We start from the raw sequence: 16,737 nt of genomic DNA, 5'->3' as shown, positions 1-16,737 counted from the left end.
AACCAATCAAGGAAGGTTATACACACATGTGCTAAAATTTGCATTGAAGTTTACTTGAGCAAGGGTATAGCAATGCATATTTAATTAAATATTCGTGATTTTAACAACCCATCCATTTGATTACAATAATGATATTTTATGTGTATCTATGTGCAAAGAGAATATACTCGAAAAACACCTTCCCAACAACAAAATGATTATAAGAAAAATTGAAAAATAATAGCTAATGGGTGGTAGGATTGAATGAAGAATCAAAGATCATGAAAGAAGAGGTGTCCAAGTTTAGTCCCAATAAAATATTCTATGACACCCTCCAAGGAGTGTGTTATTAAGAGTGACACAAACATGATCATGGATTACATGCCAAAATATTATGGGAAAAATAGGAAGCAACATGAATGAGATATTATGGATTTCAAAGAGATTTCATTTTATTCCATCCAATGGAAGCAAGGTAGTTGGTGTTACTTGAGCCTCCCTAATCTCTAAATAAATTGGTTGAAAGCAAGAAATTTAAAGGAGAAATGCAAAGAAAGGAATATTGAGTTGTTAATATGTTGAGAAGTATTTTTAATCATTGCAATTTAGTCTTCAAATCAAAGAGGCCATATAAGAGTTCTACCATTTTCTATTGCACATGTTTAGAGATATTGAATTCTACATGAATTGAAATTTTTTAGATTTGTGTCCAAGAGACCTTCAAATAAAATAAAATGATCTGGATGCTTTGTAATATGAGCATTTCTTTGTATATCATTAGGCAAGTTGGCATAGGCTTTGTAGGGAGGATATCACAAAGGCCAATGTCATCAAAAAGGTCTATAAAGAACTTCAAGAGAGGGTCTTCTTGGCCATATGGATCCCAAACTTAAAAACCCCCGAAAGAGAAATTTAAATCTCCACTGACAGTAATGTAACCTGTTACCACTCAAACTATTGGGGGTCCTAAAAGGGGATCCTTGAAGGGTTACTACTAGCCTAAGCACAACAATGGACCGATAGCCCATTGTCACCTTGGCTAAGGCTCCCTTCTCTTTACAAGTTTTCACTGATGGGAGGAGACCCATTGCGATAAGGATCACAAAATGGATGGACCAATAATAGGGTGAGGGGTGATCCTAGAAACCTATTCACAAGAGAGGCTCAAATATGTGGCTTGCTTCTCTTGGAAGACAAGATGTAAGGCTATTTGTGAAGGGCTTGGGGAAAATTTATAGGGTTAGGTTTTAAGTACGTGCCTTATAAAGGAGATCCCTAAGCCCTATAATTCTTATCGAAACTTGGGTTCCCTGTGATCTTTGAAGAATTAACCTTGATAGTGCATGGGACCACATGAGACCAAGTGGACCTGAGGTTCAGTCAAGGGGATAGGATTTAGCAACCAATGATATGCTTGACCTAATTAAGGAGGGGAAAGGGATCAATGAATGAATTTTCAATGAAAGACAATGCAAGGATACCAACGATGTTTCTAGTCTAAGGGAAACCAAGGGAAAGAATTGGTCTTCGAGCTATGGCTTGCGATATCTCAAGATCCCACCATCAAAATCTCATGAAATTTTGGAGGGCTTATTGAGGAAAAAAATGTATGCGTATGTATTGATTGTATGCATATGGTGTCACGATCTCAAATCTATGTATGGTGAACTTTTATCTAGTGGGTATTTGATCCAACCTTGTGAAGGCAGAGGGGCATTAGTCATCATTGTTGATCACATGACTTAGAGGCTTCAAATGTACCTGAATCACTTCATACCTTATATGAGTCATCTACAAATTTGTGAGCATATTTTTCAGATTTATGTATAAACCATGCAAGGGACATTGGTTACCTGCAAAAAGAGTCATGAGATACTTAAAGGGGACTCAAGATTATGGGATTAAGTACACCAAGCGGGATGAATTTTGTCATATTGCACAATATAATTCATACTTCAATGGGGACAAGGAAAACATAGTATCAACTTTAGGATATCTCATGAGTCTTGGATCAACAATGGTCTCCTGCACGGGGCTTCACTCAATGAACCTCTCACATATCACGTGCGCTCGTGGCATACTAAACGATACCCCTAATTTGATTACATATTGAAAAACACGCAAAATAATTGAAGGCTTGCAAGAGATACAAGTGAACTCAACTCCTTTACGTTTAGGTAATACTTATGGAATCAAGTTTGCCATGAACCCACGATTTTGATCGAACCAAGCACATCAATATGAAATATCATTTGATTTGATATCATGTAGAGGCCAAAACTATTCATCCAATACATTATTCTATGACTAAGAAAATTGTATACATCTTCACCAAAGCTCTAGGAAGAGAAAAATTCGAAAAGATCAAATTGATGCTTGGGCTAACAAAAACTCCTTCAAATTAAATGGGAGAATGTTAGACATTGCAATCCTTCAAGATTATAGTTTAAAATAATTAGATGTAAAATTAGGTGAGGTAACGAATAATGGGTTGGGTTTTAATGTGATAAACTTGTTTTCATTTCTCAATGAATGACCATTAGAACTATTCGATCCTCAAAGAATACAACCTTTCAAACCCATTTCCTTATGGACTTTCCTAAAAACATATCTTTGCTTAAATGACAATGAGCTTGAAAATAAATAAATAATAAATAAAGCACTCTTTAATAGTCAAAAACTTCAAAAAATAAATAGAAAATACACATAATATTTCCAAAATTCAAATTTTAAAATTTTAGATTCTCTTGCACCTTCCTTGTGTGACCACAATATCTCCACAATTTGAGTAAAAGAAAAATAAATTATATTTATGAAAAATGGAGAGTATCATGATTCTAAATTATTTCCTCCAAATTTACTAATTTGAATTATTGCCTCCAAATTTATGAATTTGGTCAAATTTTCACAAATCACTAAATCACTGTGCAATCTGAATTAAACCATGTGAAGAATTTCAAATTTTTCCCCAATGAGGGAGAGCATTCTATAGAATTGGATCCCCTTTCCCCCCTCCACCATTGATTATTGTATAATGGCAATATGAGAGTAGTGAACTTGATTAATCTGTTTATAACTATGTTTTTTATATGGTTGACTAAGGACTTGCAATTGAAGGATACAATTTTCATTTTGAAAGAGATCCAACGCTTGACGCTCTAAAGTGAAAAATGATATATATATATATATATACATATATATATATATATATATATATATATATATATATATATATACATATACATATATATATATATATATACATATACATATATATATATATATATATATATATATATATATATATATATATATATATATATATATATATATATAGATATATATATATATATATATATAGATATTCATGGAGAAAATTTCAAAATTTGCATGTTTATGTTCCATTGAAAAAAAGGATTTTCCCCCTCTTGGGGATATTTCAATGATCATTGCTATGAGGCCCCAACCCTCTACCGGAGTCTAAAAAAGGGATGTTTGACGAGTCAAAGAAGTGGGAAACAAAAAGGTGAGCAGAGCATCATAAAATGTAACAAAGGGCGAGGCTAAAGAGGAGGAGGGTAGTAGGGAAACAAAAGTAATAGGGAGAGAAGGGGAAATAGAGGGGAGGGAAGGGACGAAGGAGAAAATCAAGGAGGAAAGAGAAAAGGAGAGTCTTGGGATAAAAATTAGGTTGTCCCTAATATCCAAGGGGGAGGAAGTGATTCATGGAAGGACACTAAAACACAAAAACACAATAAGACATAGGCAAGGAACTAGAAAAAGGAGGTTGTTGCTTGGGGAGAGAGGGCCCTACTATGAGGTTGGAGGAGCTTGTCTGATAGTGTCTAGAAAACTTGATTGAGAAATGTTTGAGCCTCCTTAAAAGACTGCCACCAAGGAATTCACTATCCCCTGAAGTTGACTATAATCCCTTGCCTAAAAGAATTCAGGATCACACATTGTGCTAAGCAAAAGCTTCAAGGCTCTCATAATGCGAGGAAGCAATTGCATAGTAAAAATTTAATAGAGTTGAATAGTGTAAACATGTGTGTAGATCAATAAATAATAAACATATGTATGTCTATGTGTTGATTGTATGCATATGGTATCACAATCTCAAAGATGTGTATGGTGAACTCTTATCTAGTGGGTATTTGATCCAACCTAGTGAAGGCAGAGGAGCATTAGTCATCACGGTTGATCACAAGACTTAGAGGCTTCAAGTTTCCTTGAAACACTTTGTACCTTTTTTTTTCTCAATCTGTCTACTTCTAATATTATACAAAAAGAAACAAAAAGTTACAGCAAGGCCATAGCCTTGAAGATCTTGCCAAGAAGTTGGCAATTTGCACAAATGTTCATATTCTCAGTTCTCAGTAGACCTCCATCTGTATTTTGGCTTCTCATAAGACCCGAAACATTGCTGAACATAGACGATACAAAACTATACATAAATGACACAAAGACATGCAGAGACCTGACACAAGCAAAATTCAAGATACAAAACAGAGTAGTGTTCCTACTTCTGAAGCTGCCGAGAGCGGAAAAATGGGCAAGGTCAATCATCATCAGTGGTGTAAGGTTCCTCAACGACCCTACACCCGAATTGTAATGAGTCATCCGAGTCGGAGTGAAGAACCACCGAGCCTATTGGTTCTCCCTGAGCTGGCTCACTTGGACCTGCAGGGACAACCTGATTCGCCATAGAGGAGCTTCCCATGGCCGGGCGCTGACTGTCTATTGGAGTCGCCCTCCTCTGATCTACAGGTATTTCAGGATGGGCTTCTCCCTGGCCTCTGAGATCTTCGCATTTTTCAATAGTGACTGAGACAATAAAGGTGGAGTTAGCAAGAGTACAGGGGATGCGATAGCGAATAGTGGGGTGGGCCGCATGCTCACAATCATCCCTCCTACCATGCCCGCGACCTCTGCCTCTACCAGATCTGGTGACAGGGGGACTGCTTCGCCCAGGTTCCAGCACATCCGAGGAAGAGTGTGAAATAGGGGTTGACCACTGAGAGACGGCACGTCCACGAGAGCCACCTCGCCTGCTTATCATCCTGAGCCGTTCTTGTGACATTGCAAGGTGTAGAGGTTTATCGAATGAGCAGAAACACGGAGGGGAGTATCCAAATTGAGATGGAAACAGAACTCCCACTGAATCGTAGGCCCCTGGAACCCGAGCCCAGCGTTTGAAGAACGCTCTTGAACCTAGAAAGGGGACGGACTCAGGCACGCTAATGGAGTAGCTCAGAGTGACACATAACACAGTGATCCATAAGGCTGCAGAGGTGAGCGACGGAGCCGCGGGAATGGATAGTATATGGAGCGCCATTGCACAGTTAACCATGAAGCGGGTGGAGGAGTTAAGAGCCGGCATTAATAAGCTTGTGCGAGACCAGATCGCCCGTCTTGTGCGGTACCCCGTGGCGTGCTTGGGCTGACACCTGCCCATGTGAAACGCCACCTTCATACCCTCTATGCTATCAAACACCTGCATCCGGGAGAAACACTTTGTACCTTACACGATTCATCTAAATTCTTTGCATAGAAGATGACAATTGAGGTAGTGAACACATTATATGATGATGGTTGGATGTCATTGTCCAAAAATGGTTTGGGGGATGTCACTATTTGTATAAAGTCTTTGTCAAATTACATAAACCATATATCATCATTAAATAGCCTATGTTCAATAGACATGAGCATCTTGAGTGTAAAATATTCCCTGCTTTTACAAGAGGTTTATATGGTAGACATATTGAAGGAATGATTTTGAAGTATTTTGATAAAGTTTTTTTTTTTTCCTATGTATAGTTAAAGGCTTCAACCTAAGAGGATTGATGTCCTCATATTGACTAGGTCGGTGCCTAGATTGGCCTAAGAGGATTTTTTTCCTCATTCAAGGTTGGTGCCTCGAAGAATTAAAGAACTTATATTACAAGTTGGAGCCCATATTTATAAAGGAGAATCAAATTCCTCACTATATTTAATAAAATTATTATTTTTGTTCTAATTCTTATGTTCTGGCTTAACATTTTAACTAACATAATATAATAATAGTAAGAAGTATCAATTCACCCCCCCAGTATTTCCAACAATGGTTGATACATATTTGGACATACCAAATCCCATGATTATGTTGTTTATGTGATGGATAAGTATTTTCCACCTGCATGTCCACTGAGACCCTCTCTCTAGCACTATAATTCTATAATGGTTAGTAATGGAAGCAAAACTACATGTACAAACTACTTGCAATATGTTTCAACATATATTTTTCTAAGTTGATATTCAGATTTGTCATTAGGTAATGGAGATATTTTGCACTAATTTTCCAAACTATTTATCATTCATAATTTCAAACCCTCATCATATAGCCTATATCAACAAGCTCATTTGCTCTCCAAGGTCACCTTGAGAATAAGGGAGTGTTCTCCAAATAGATTTTTTGACCTCAGAGTGCAATGTACCAATTGTGCTTTCCACATACTCTCGAGGTGGGACATTCCTTCAACCAATCCAACAAACTCTTTAAAATAGAAACATGTGCCAAAATGGTAGCTCTCATTTAATAAATCCATATCTATTTATAATGAGGTCATGATAAGCTCATTAGATTCTACTTATAATGGTTGTTCCAACTTACACCTCAAGCCTTGAAATGATCTTTCTAAATTCAACTTAGTCGGTAATCCTCTCAACATTACCTCAATTATGGTGGATGTTTAAGTGTTTAAAACAGGTCTAGATTGGTGCATTTCTATTCTCAAACCGATTGATTCATCTTCCAACTTATGCTAAATCCAATGATAAATATTAGCATAAATTATTCCCTCCAACAAACTCCCATAAAAGCACTTAAAGTTGGGCTAATGCTTTCATTCCCTCCAAAAATCTAAGAATTTTGAAAATACATCTCAATTTTTTAATTTATATATTTTACTAAAAATATATTTATATTATGAAGGTAATTTTTTTTTTAAATATATATAATTAATATATATTGAATCAATAAATTTTGATTAACACATTAAATTAAACAAAACAAAACAATTAATAAATATTAAATCAATAGATCCTAATTAACACATTAAAATTATGTAATTATTACATAAATAAAAAGTTGATCGGGCACTTTTCAAACAATTTGGTGAGAAATTTTCAAATTTCAAGTGCTTCTGGAATAATTTGGTGTTGAAGCATTTTGGGACACTTTTCAGCAAACAGATTAACCATTCAAGGAGCATTAGCTGGTGCACACATTTACAGATAGATGATTAACTCCACTATCCTCGGGGAGTATCGTGGAGCATTAACAGGTGAGGTGATTCTGGCAATAACCCTTCCACACCATAAGACATGTTTACAAGCTATGTAGTTACAGCCATTCCTTCTGTGAGGCCTGATCTTCCATGGATTTTGCAAGGCCCGATCTTCCATAGTTTTTTCCTAAAACATGTATTTTTTTCTTCTTCTCAAAAATTATCTCTTTGAATAAACTATCATCTCCAGTAGGTGAAAACAAAAAACATTTCTCCGGTCTCTCCTTGATAAGGATTACACTTTTTCCCTACCGAAAAGATAGGCGGTAGAACTGCAGGGCACTTCAATCAACAAATTTTCCTTTAAGTTAGATTGAATACACAAGAAATTGCTCCTAGTAATGGGAAATGTAATGCTTGAGAAAATAACAAGGGTCAAACTAATTGACCCGAAGTTTAACCTTCAAAACTAGGACACCAGACAACCTAAACTTTAACCCTACTTTCGGAACAGGACACCACGCAGAAGGCACACTGGTCTAGATATGATCTTTAGTAGTCCATGCCATCCATACCGTCTCTCATACCTGGGACTTCCCTCTTATCCTTCAGAATCATAACAGTGATGCACTTTGTTGTGGTTAACAATGAAGACACACTTGCATCATCAACCAAAATAACTCTGATCACTTTCAGGGGATCAATAATCCCTGCCTTCACCTTATCAATGTATTCACCTTAGTCAACATTGTAGCCAAGGTCAAGATTATATTGCTCAGTAATTTCCCAACAACCACTGCACCTTCCACACCAGCATTTGCAACAATTGTACATGAAAACATCTACAATCGTATATGCAGTTTGACCTTCCTGAGGCAGAGTTCGTCATTTTTTCCTGAGGCAAGGTTTGGACCCTTTCCTAAAGTAATTTGGGCCTTCACTTCCTTATTTTTATGTGATGCCAATTCATGTAGATCTGTAGACTGAATTATAACATCCTTGACAATATCTCAGAGATCATTTTCTTTCAAAACCAATGTTACCTTGGCTTTTGATGACACCTATTTGGAGGCACCATCTAATTTTTCCTCAAATCTGAGACTTGATGCTGCCATCTCTGAGATCTATTTTACAAACTTTTCAGATATGAAAATAAAACAACAAAAACATACCCACAAGAGTGGTTATTCCTTCAAGCAACAATAATGAAACACTCTAACTGTTGGTCTTTGATTCTGGTAGTTGATCTATTATTATAAACCCTTGAGGATCTCAATTAGAGATGATCCTCTTATACCATGTAAAATTTTTCTAATTCAAGAGGACAACTGTCCTATGTTTCTTTCTCAAATAACTCAGATCTTGAATTACTTTAATAACTGAATAAAATTATGAACATGCAATAGTGACACATATAACTGGAAAACCTAAACAGTGGACTCAGAATAGATTTCCAAGTACACACATAATTTTGTCCTTCAAATAATCTTATCATTAATGATGAAAACTTACAAGGACACGTCAAAGCTGAGGTTTTCAGTTTCCTGGACACTCACATCTGCTCTATCTCCTTGCTAGATACTCAAACCCACACTTTACTGAATTGTTGTACAACATTGTTCAATATGGATTCTGATATGACCTTGGCTCCTCTCCTGTGCTTTGAATCTACTCAACTGATCTTTCTCTAATCTCTTGTCTTTTTGATGTCCAAAAATGTTAGCATACAACTTCTCTCATCTTGTTCTATTTATTCTCTTAGACTCTAATTGAGAAAATTAATCTCCCCTATCTTAGCAACTAATCTCTTTAATCATAGCAACCACCTTTTCTCAACAATTAGATCAAATACAAATCACTAATATGCTGAAAATATCTAGAATATTTCATATAGATTTTGAAGAGTTAGGAGATCTAGTGAAATTGATCTTTCACTTTTATTTACTAAGTGAAATTACAAGATGGTATTATTTCACAGTTTTACTAGGTGGTCGCCAAAAGTTATCTTGAACCACTTCTCACACATTCACACCTTACATGTGTAAGAAGTTCCTACATGAGTTACACTTATCGACATACCCTATATACCTTGTACCTAGTTCCAAATCAAAGCAAAGGTCTTAGCAAAATGCCATTTCTCACACGCTGCTGGTTACACTGGCTTCTTTAAGACATATAACAACAAGAGTAATTTCTTTTAAAATGGACTCTAATAAGAGGTGAAAAATATTTGTTGCTTCATGTGAGACTTATTAGAGGAATAAAATAGAGACTGTGAGAAGTCTAGGACTAATGTATGCCTTGCCCATTCCGAATAAAAGGTGAGAATCCATTAACATTTCCTTTAGAAGTTTGCCTCAGGCTGGAGGGAAAATCTCCATCTTTGTTATTTCTAGGGTTCTATTGACAAATTCTCACACGTTGTTGAACTATTCATGCCACATGTTTATAAGCTTCATGGATTTAAGAAAAATTAGTTTGGAGTTAGAAGAGCCAACTAGGTTTAAAGAGAAATTTAAGGTTGAATGGCAGCTTTAGGGTAACAAAATTTACTGGTATTAGTTTGAAATTTTAACAAAATAAAGTTTATTATGTAAAATTGGTTATCCCACATGCAAGAGATAAGTGAGCATGCATGAAGGCTTTAGACGGTGTTGGGTGTGGAGCATGATTATTTAGAGGTCTTTGTTTCAGTCGGATGTATACCCTAGGAAGTTTGTACACCCCTCCACACGAGGGGGTGAGGGGGGGACTTGTCCTCCTCGCGGGGGTTTGAGGGGGCCGAGGGCCAGCGGTCCCCCAGTGGGGGTTTCGGGGGCAGTGCCCCCGAAGCTAAAAACATATGTAAAATTGTCTTGTAAAAATATGGTAATTTCTAGTCAATCTGGGCTATTCATTAGGCGGATGATCTGACGGTAGAACTTATGTTTAGTTTAGGGTTTTTTGCCCTTGAAGGCAACCCCCCTCTTTGTATGAGGGAATTGTATTGAGGCTGTGTAATAGATGTGTATTCTCTGAGCGAGAAACAGAGAGGTGAGACTGTGAGAGAAAACAGAGGATATTACAGTGGATCTGTTGTAGGTTGTGTCTCTTCATTTTGCTGGATAATAGAAAGGAAGGACTGGCTTTTCAAGGTGGACATAGCCCAAACTGGGTGAACCACCTATATCTGTGTCTCTCTGGTTTTATGCGTTTTTTGTGTTTATATTTATGCAATATTCTATGTGTTCCATTGCTCTGTAATATATAATTTTCTAACAGACGGGCTCTTAAGCTTGATACAAAGGTATATTTGGGAATGTTTTCATGTGGCTAATATGTGAGAAACATATTCCTAGGTCAAGTGTAGTGTCCATATTCCTCTTGGACAAGAATGGATTCACATCTAAACCTATCTAGGAAAGCATTTTGGGGTAATGCTTCAAAAAATGTGCCTCAAGTGGCTGCGCCATGGAGCAAACTTTCATTGTCGTAAGGTGTGAATTTTGTGGGGTATTTATTGGTTCAAGGTGTGAAATCTGAGGGGTATTTATTCTACCAAAATTGCTCAGGACATGCACCATGGAGCAAAGTTTCAATGGCGTAAGGTGTGAACTTGACAAGTATTTATTTTGCCAAAATTGCTTAGGACATACACCCAATCTAATCCCTTTAGATCAAAGTGAGAATGGAACCCTGGTGGACAACAAAACACTTGTTCACCTCACTAGTGAGTCAATCATCCATTGGCAGGAAAAGCCATTTTATCCTATATAATGTTGAAGCATTTTCTTTTTCATATTAATAAAATATTTTGAGGGTTTTCCACAAATATTTGAATGTTGTTCTTCTTTATTATCAAATATTCAATGTTTTATTCCAAAATCCAGAATTTTGTTTCAGATTTCAGGTATTTCAAAACATTTTTTTTTCCCGGGGAAAAGTATCATAATTTTCATTACCAAGGAAAATTACATGTTGTAAATGCCATAGGCATATGCAAAAAAGTGACCGTGGCAATCTGAGAATTGTTTTGTACTGTAGAAATCTATATAAAAAACCCAGAGAAGGGTGTGTTGATGGTATCTGATCATATACATTATTATTTACATATTCAATTTTTTTCAAAATTTCACCCATGGTGATTACTGTTCTGTAGCAAAAAAATAGATAACAGAAATAGATAAGTTAGGGCTTGTCAACCCTCTGCAGTTCTTGATCCATGTATGGTCTACGGAAATACTGGTAGATCTGTTCTGGTGTGTCCTCCCTGATCAACCATTCCCCTCTAGGATGATGCGTTGCCACTTTTGAAAGCCAGTCCGCGGGTTCATTGCGATCCCTGTAGATATGAGCACATGAAACATGATCAAAATGTGTTTTTAAAAACAAAACATCATCCAATATGCTTATGAGTGTATATGCATGGCATGTAGAAATTCAGTTGAACCAGTTAATAAAAATTTTGGAGTCCCCATAAACTTGTAAATATCTATAGTTTTTGTTTATAACAAAATATAAAATATGACGACGTGTAAGGAGTTTCGCAAAGTTATTTGTGCCATCTCCCAACCCCATACAAATGTGGAAATAATGTGTCTCATATATATGGAGGATAATGCCACCACCACAACCCTGTTCCTGTGCTGATCCGCCAAAATAGGCCCAAGGGTGCGCTTTTTCTGTGACCTCCGTGGTGATGGTTCGAATCTTGGAAACCTATTCATCAATCGGAATTTCCATATAACTATTACAAATCTTAGGAATAATCAAAGGCCAGACTATATGCTTCCCACAAAATATGTTGTTGTTCATGCTCATCCATATGTGCCAGCACACCATTAATGGAAGATTTTGGGATCTTGGGTTTGGAGCTTCAGCCCACCACTGGTTCCAGGCATTTAGTATACCATCGCCAGCCCAAGTAAGTGATAAATTAAGAGTATGTAACACCTGCACGCAGACCTGTTGTGTTGTAGGGCAGGAGAGAAATAGATGGTGATTTGATTCCTCCTCTTCACGACATAATACACATCGTGTAGGTCCCTGAAAATATTGTTTTCTGAGATTAGTTCCAGTCAGGGTTTTGTCCATAATGATGTTCCACATCAAAAGATGAGTATCGGGCGGGCCTTTTAGCTTCCATATGCTGCTCCACCAGCTATCCAAAGAATCAGGTTTATGGCTAGCATGGATAATAGGATATCCATCCTTTGGAGTATAGATCTCCTTATGTGCAAAACCCCAAATTAGTTCATCATCCTCATCCCTTACTCTCACATGGGATTCAATTAAAGCCGCAGAATATCTCCTCCACTCCATATGCCATTGATCTGGTATATCCAGGACCTCCACTGGTATATGTAGTGGTGTTGTATAAGTCCCATATCTGTGTGATGTTTTCCACTCCATTATGATTTAGGAAGGAAAAAAATCCAAGAGGGAGATGGTGTGAGTTGCGCAACCAATCCATGGATCAGTCCCAATGCAGGTAGACATACCTTTTTCGATCCGCCAAGTAAGACCCCTTCTTATGATGGGAAGGGTATTTATAACAGCCCTCCAAATCACTGATATTCCTTTCCTGTTCTAAGCAGGTTACCTTAATCAGTCCATGACTGTGCGTGACCATATGTATTTATAGGTAACCACCTCTGACCAAAGGCTCTTGTGCTTCAGGAGAAGCCATCCTAATTTGGCCGCAACTGCTTGAGCAAAGGCAGAGAGGTTCTTGAGGCCCCAACCTCCCTATTTTTTGGGTGTTGCAATTCTACTCCATTTGACCCATGCATAGGGTTTTCCCTCCTTGTGACCCTTCCATAAGAAGTGGTAGAAAAATCACTGAATCCTTTGTAATATACCTTGGGGGACCTAGGCCAGAGACATCCAGAAGACTGGTGTTGGTTCTAGAACCGATTTAATGAGCACCAGTCTACCTGCTCTAGATAGTAGACGATGGCTCGAAATATTTAATCTTCTTTCCACCTTGGCAATCAACCAGGTCCAATCTGCAATTTTGTATCAATCTACTTTTATCCTGAAACCCAAGTACTTCAACCCATCCTCAATTGTCAGGTTTTGGAAGGGGAAGTTTTGGAGTACATGATAGGTCTCCTATTGAGTACAAGCTAAGAGAGATATAGTGGATTTGGCCCCATTTATTTCCATCCCTGTTGTGGCACAAAAAAAAATAAGCACTTCAGAGAGAGTGTCGTTGTCCTGAATGCCTCCATCTAAGAAGATGAGCATGTCATCCACAAACAGTAGATGTGTTAGAGTGCATTGCTGCATGATCTTGAGACCCTTTAGCCTCCCAGCTCTTTTTTCTGACACAATTAGCCTGCTTAAGCCTTCCATCACAATATGAAAAAAAAATGGGGAGAGAGGACACCCCTGCCTGATTCCTCGCTCCGCCTAAAAGGAATGGGAGACTGATCCATTGCTTAAGGTTCCAAAGGATACAGATGTAATGCAACACATTATCCATCTGATAAAGACCAGTGGAAAGCCCAGGTGAGTAAGGATCATCCTTAAGAATAACCAACTAACCCTGTTAAAGGCCTTTGAGAGGTCAATATTGAGCATCACCCCTTTAAGCTTCTTCTGTTTGATGAAGTGTAACGCCTCTTGTACTATGTCGATGGCCTCATCGATTTGTCAATTGTGCCCGATAGGATCAGCTTGATGCGGTTAGCAATGATCTTCACAATAATTTTGTATAGGCAGTTACATAGGGATATAGGCCTGAAGTCATTGAAGGATGGCGGGGAGTCCGTCCTGGGAATGAGGGCTATATAGGTGGAGTTTATAGGTTCACACATTCTACCCAATGTATGACATTCCTCGATCACATCGGGTAGATCCAGTCAAATAATGTCAAAGAACATAACATAGAATTCCATAGACCAAGCATTTGGCCCCGAACTTTTGTCCTTCTTAAACTACTTCAGGGTGCCCTCCAGTTCCCCCATAGTAACAGGTTTTATAAGATCCTCCACCAAGTCAGGTTCCACAAATCTAGGAAAATTCCCTGCAATGCGAATGATATCAGCTAGAGGTGTGCCTGGTGGGGATTTGAACAACTGCATGAAGTGAGTGTTACCCAGCCATGTCAACTGATTATAAGTTTTAGCAATTAGACCCTATTCCATAGGCATCTGCTAAATAGTTTTGCTGGCTTTCCTTCCATTTGCAAATTTATGGAAGAATTTTGTATTGCCATTCCCCGCTTGTAACCAAATTTCCCTACTTCTGAGTCTCCAAGTTTCTTCCCGATCCAGCAGAATCTTTGATCTCTAGGTTTCCAAGTCCACAAGGTGTAATTTTGTTGCTATAGAGGTGTACCCTCTTCCCTGTTCATCCGTTATAGTGGCCAGCTGATTTTCAATGTCACCAAGGGTATGTTCCTACTTGGCCTTTTTCCTTCTGGCCCAATCTATGGATAATCACTTGAGTTTGATCAGGTTACTATAGAAACCCTCAGCCTTCCTCTGGACATTTGGTAAGGGATGGGCCTTCCAAAATTCTGAAACCAACCTGAGATATTCAGGGTCCTTTAACCAGGTCGAATTAAACTTAAAAGGAGCCGTAGGTTTTTTGAAGGAGCCTGCCACTTCCAGATAAAAAGGGGAATGATATGATATTCCTCTAGTGCCCACCCACTGTCTGTAATTTGTGAGGGAAGTAAGCAGATCTTCATGAATGAGATACCTGTCTAGTCTCCTCCCTAGAGTTACATCTCTAGTCCTTATATTGTGCCAGAGTGGCAGCTTCTTGTTCATAGGGACATTAATAAGACCATGTTGCTCCAAGAAGATGTCGAGCTGATCTGAGAGTGGATCCAGCTACGAGTGGTGTCCCCAGAATTCTTCATGTCCAATGGAGAAATTAAGATCTCCGCCTAGAATAGTGGATTGTTCTATCAAGGGATTCTCAAGGAGCTTCTGCAAGAAATCCAATATACTATGATTGGATGCATAAATGTTCATAATACAGAGATTTTGCTCAATTTAGCTGAAAATATATCGATACCCAAGAAACCCTGACCTTCCTAAGTCGATGTAACCTTGATGGTTTGAGGGTTTATCCCGAGAGCTAGACCCCCAGATCTCCCAGCAACATACAAGGCTTGAATGTGCCACCTGGCATGATAGTTATAAGGGTCTTAACAATCAGCTCAAAGCTACCTAGGGTTTCTTGAAGAAAAATAATGTCACAAGGATCACAACTCAAGAGTCTCAAGGGATAATTTTTTAGAGGGACTAGCTAATCCCCAATAGTTGAAGGAGAGCCACTTCATGGGGGAACATTTCCAAGGGTGTCTGGTGCTCTAAGTACCCTTTCAATGGTGTTCTGTCTGCCCTGAGCTACATCATCCCCAACAATCTTATTGGCTTTGGACATCTTGGAAGGCCTCCCCCGGGTGGGTTTATGCTCAACATTAGAGGGTGTGATACCCAATCCAAGTGAGTTAGGGTTTGCCTGGTGGTAGGAACAAAGGTTGTAAGAATGTGAACCCGAAGCAAATGGGGAAATAGGATTGTGTTGGAGCCCCTGTCCAAGGACAACTGGGGGGTTGGTGGAAAAGATAGACAATGGGAGATCAAGTGCACAGGTAATGGGAGAGGTAACCAAACAAGGTGAAGATGCAAATGATGCCAATGAGAAAAAAATATTGATTAAAATTCAGTGCAGAGGATAAGGGAGAAGAAACTGTACCTGTTGTAGGAGCAACCTCTGCAGCAGACGAGATCTAGTCATAGGAGGGGAGATTGGCAGCATCTGGGAAGCACTGGATGGCTAAGCAGTGACCCCAGCCACATCCTTTGGACTATCCGGACCTATGGGATGATCATCCAAAATCGGGTGTTCCACTTGGTGATGTTTGGTTCCCTTTGTAGCAGCCAGAGTAGTAGGCATGAGCAGTGGGCATTCTTTGAAAAGATGTGCAACCTTATGGCATCGTCTACACCTGAATGGAATGCCTTCGTAATCAAGATTTTGTCAGCAAGAGAAATGCCTCCAATGTAGGGTAACATTTTCCTCCAGGCCTTCTCTGGTGTCCAAATGAACTAGAATGTGAACCATAGTCATATTCCCTGACGTTTCATAGGACTAGGACTGATCAAGTTCCAAATAGGTACCTAGTGTGTTGGCTATGCACTTAAAAATGACTGGAGTTTAGTATTGCATTGTAAGGCTTGGTAATCGAACCCAAATTGGCCCAACTCCCATCTATTCCCTCTCAGGATCATATAAGGGATCCCATATTTTCAGTAGAACAGGGGCTAATTCAATATGAGAGAATCTAGCGAGTATCTAGTCTATGTACTCTTCCCTATGGAAATGAAGGGGAAACCATCCTCGCATAAACACCCAAATGGTGGGTAATTCTTTGAGTAAAGAACCCCAAATCTCTGAGGTCTAGAGATGAAGTCTCTCCACAATATAGTTCCACCCTCGAACTTGGCCCACCAAGACCTTCTTGGCTATATCAGCAATTTCCCCCATCGAT

The sequence above is a fragment of the Pinus tabuliformis genome, chromosome 9 (genome assembly GCF_031772625.1).
Source record: "Pinus tabuliformis cultivar Carrire ecotype Pingquan chromosome 9, CPIR1, whole genome shotgun sequence".
Lineage (NCBI taxonomy): Eukaryota > Viridiplantae > Streptophyta > Pinopsida > Pinales > Pinaceae > Pinus > Pinus tabuliformis.
This window is presented reverse-complemented; position numbering follows the sequence as displayed.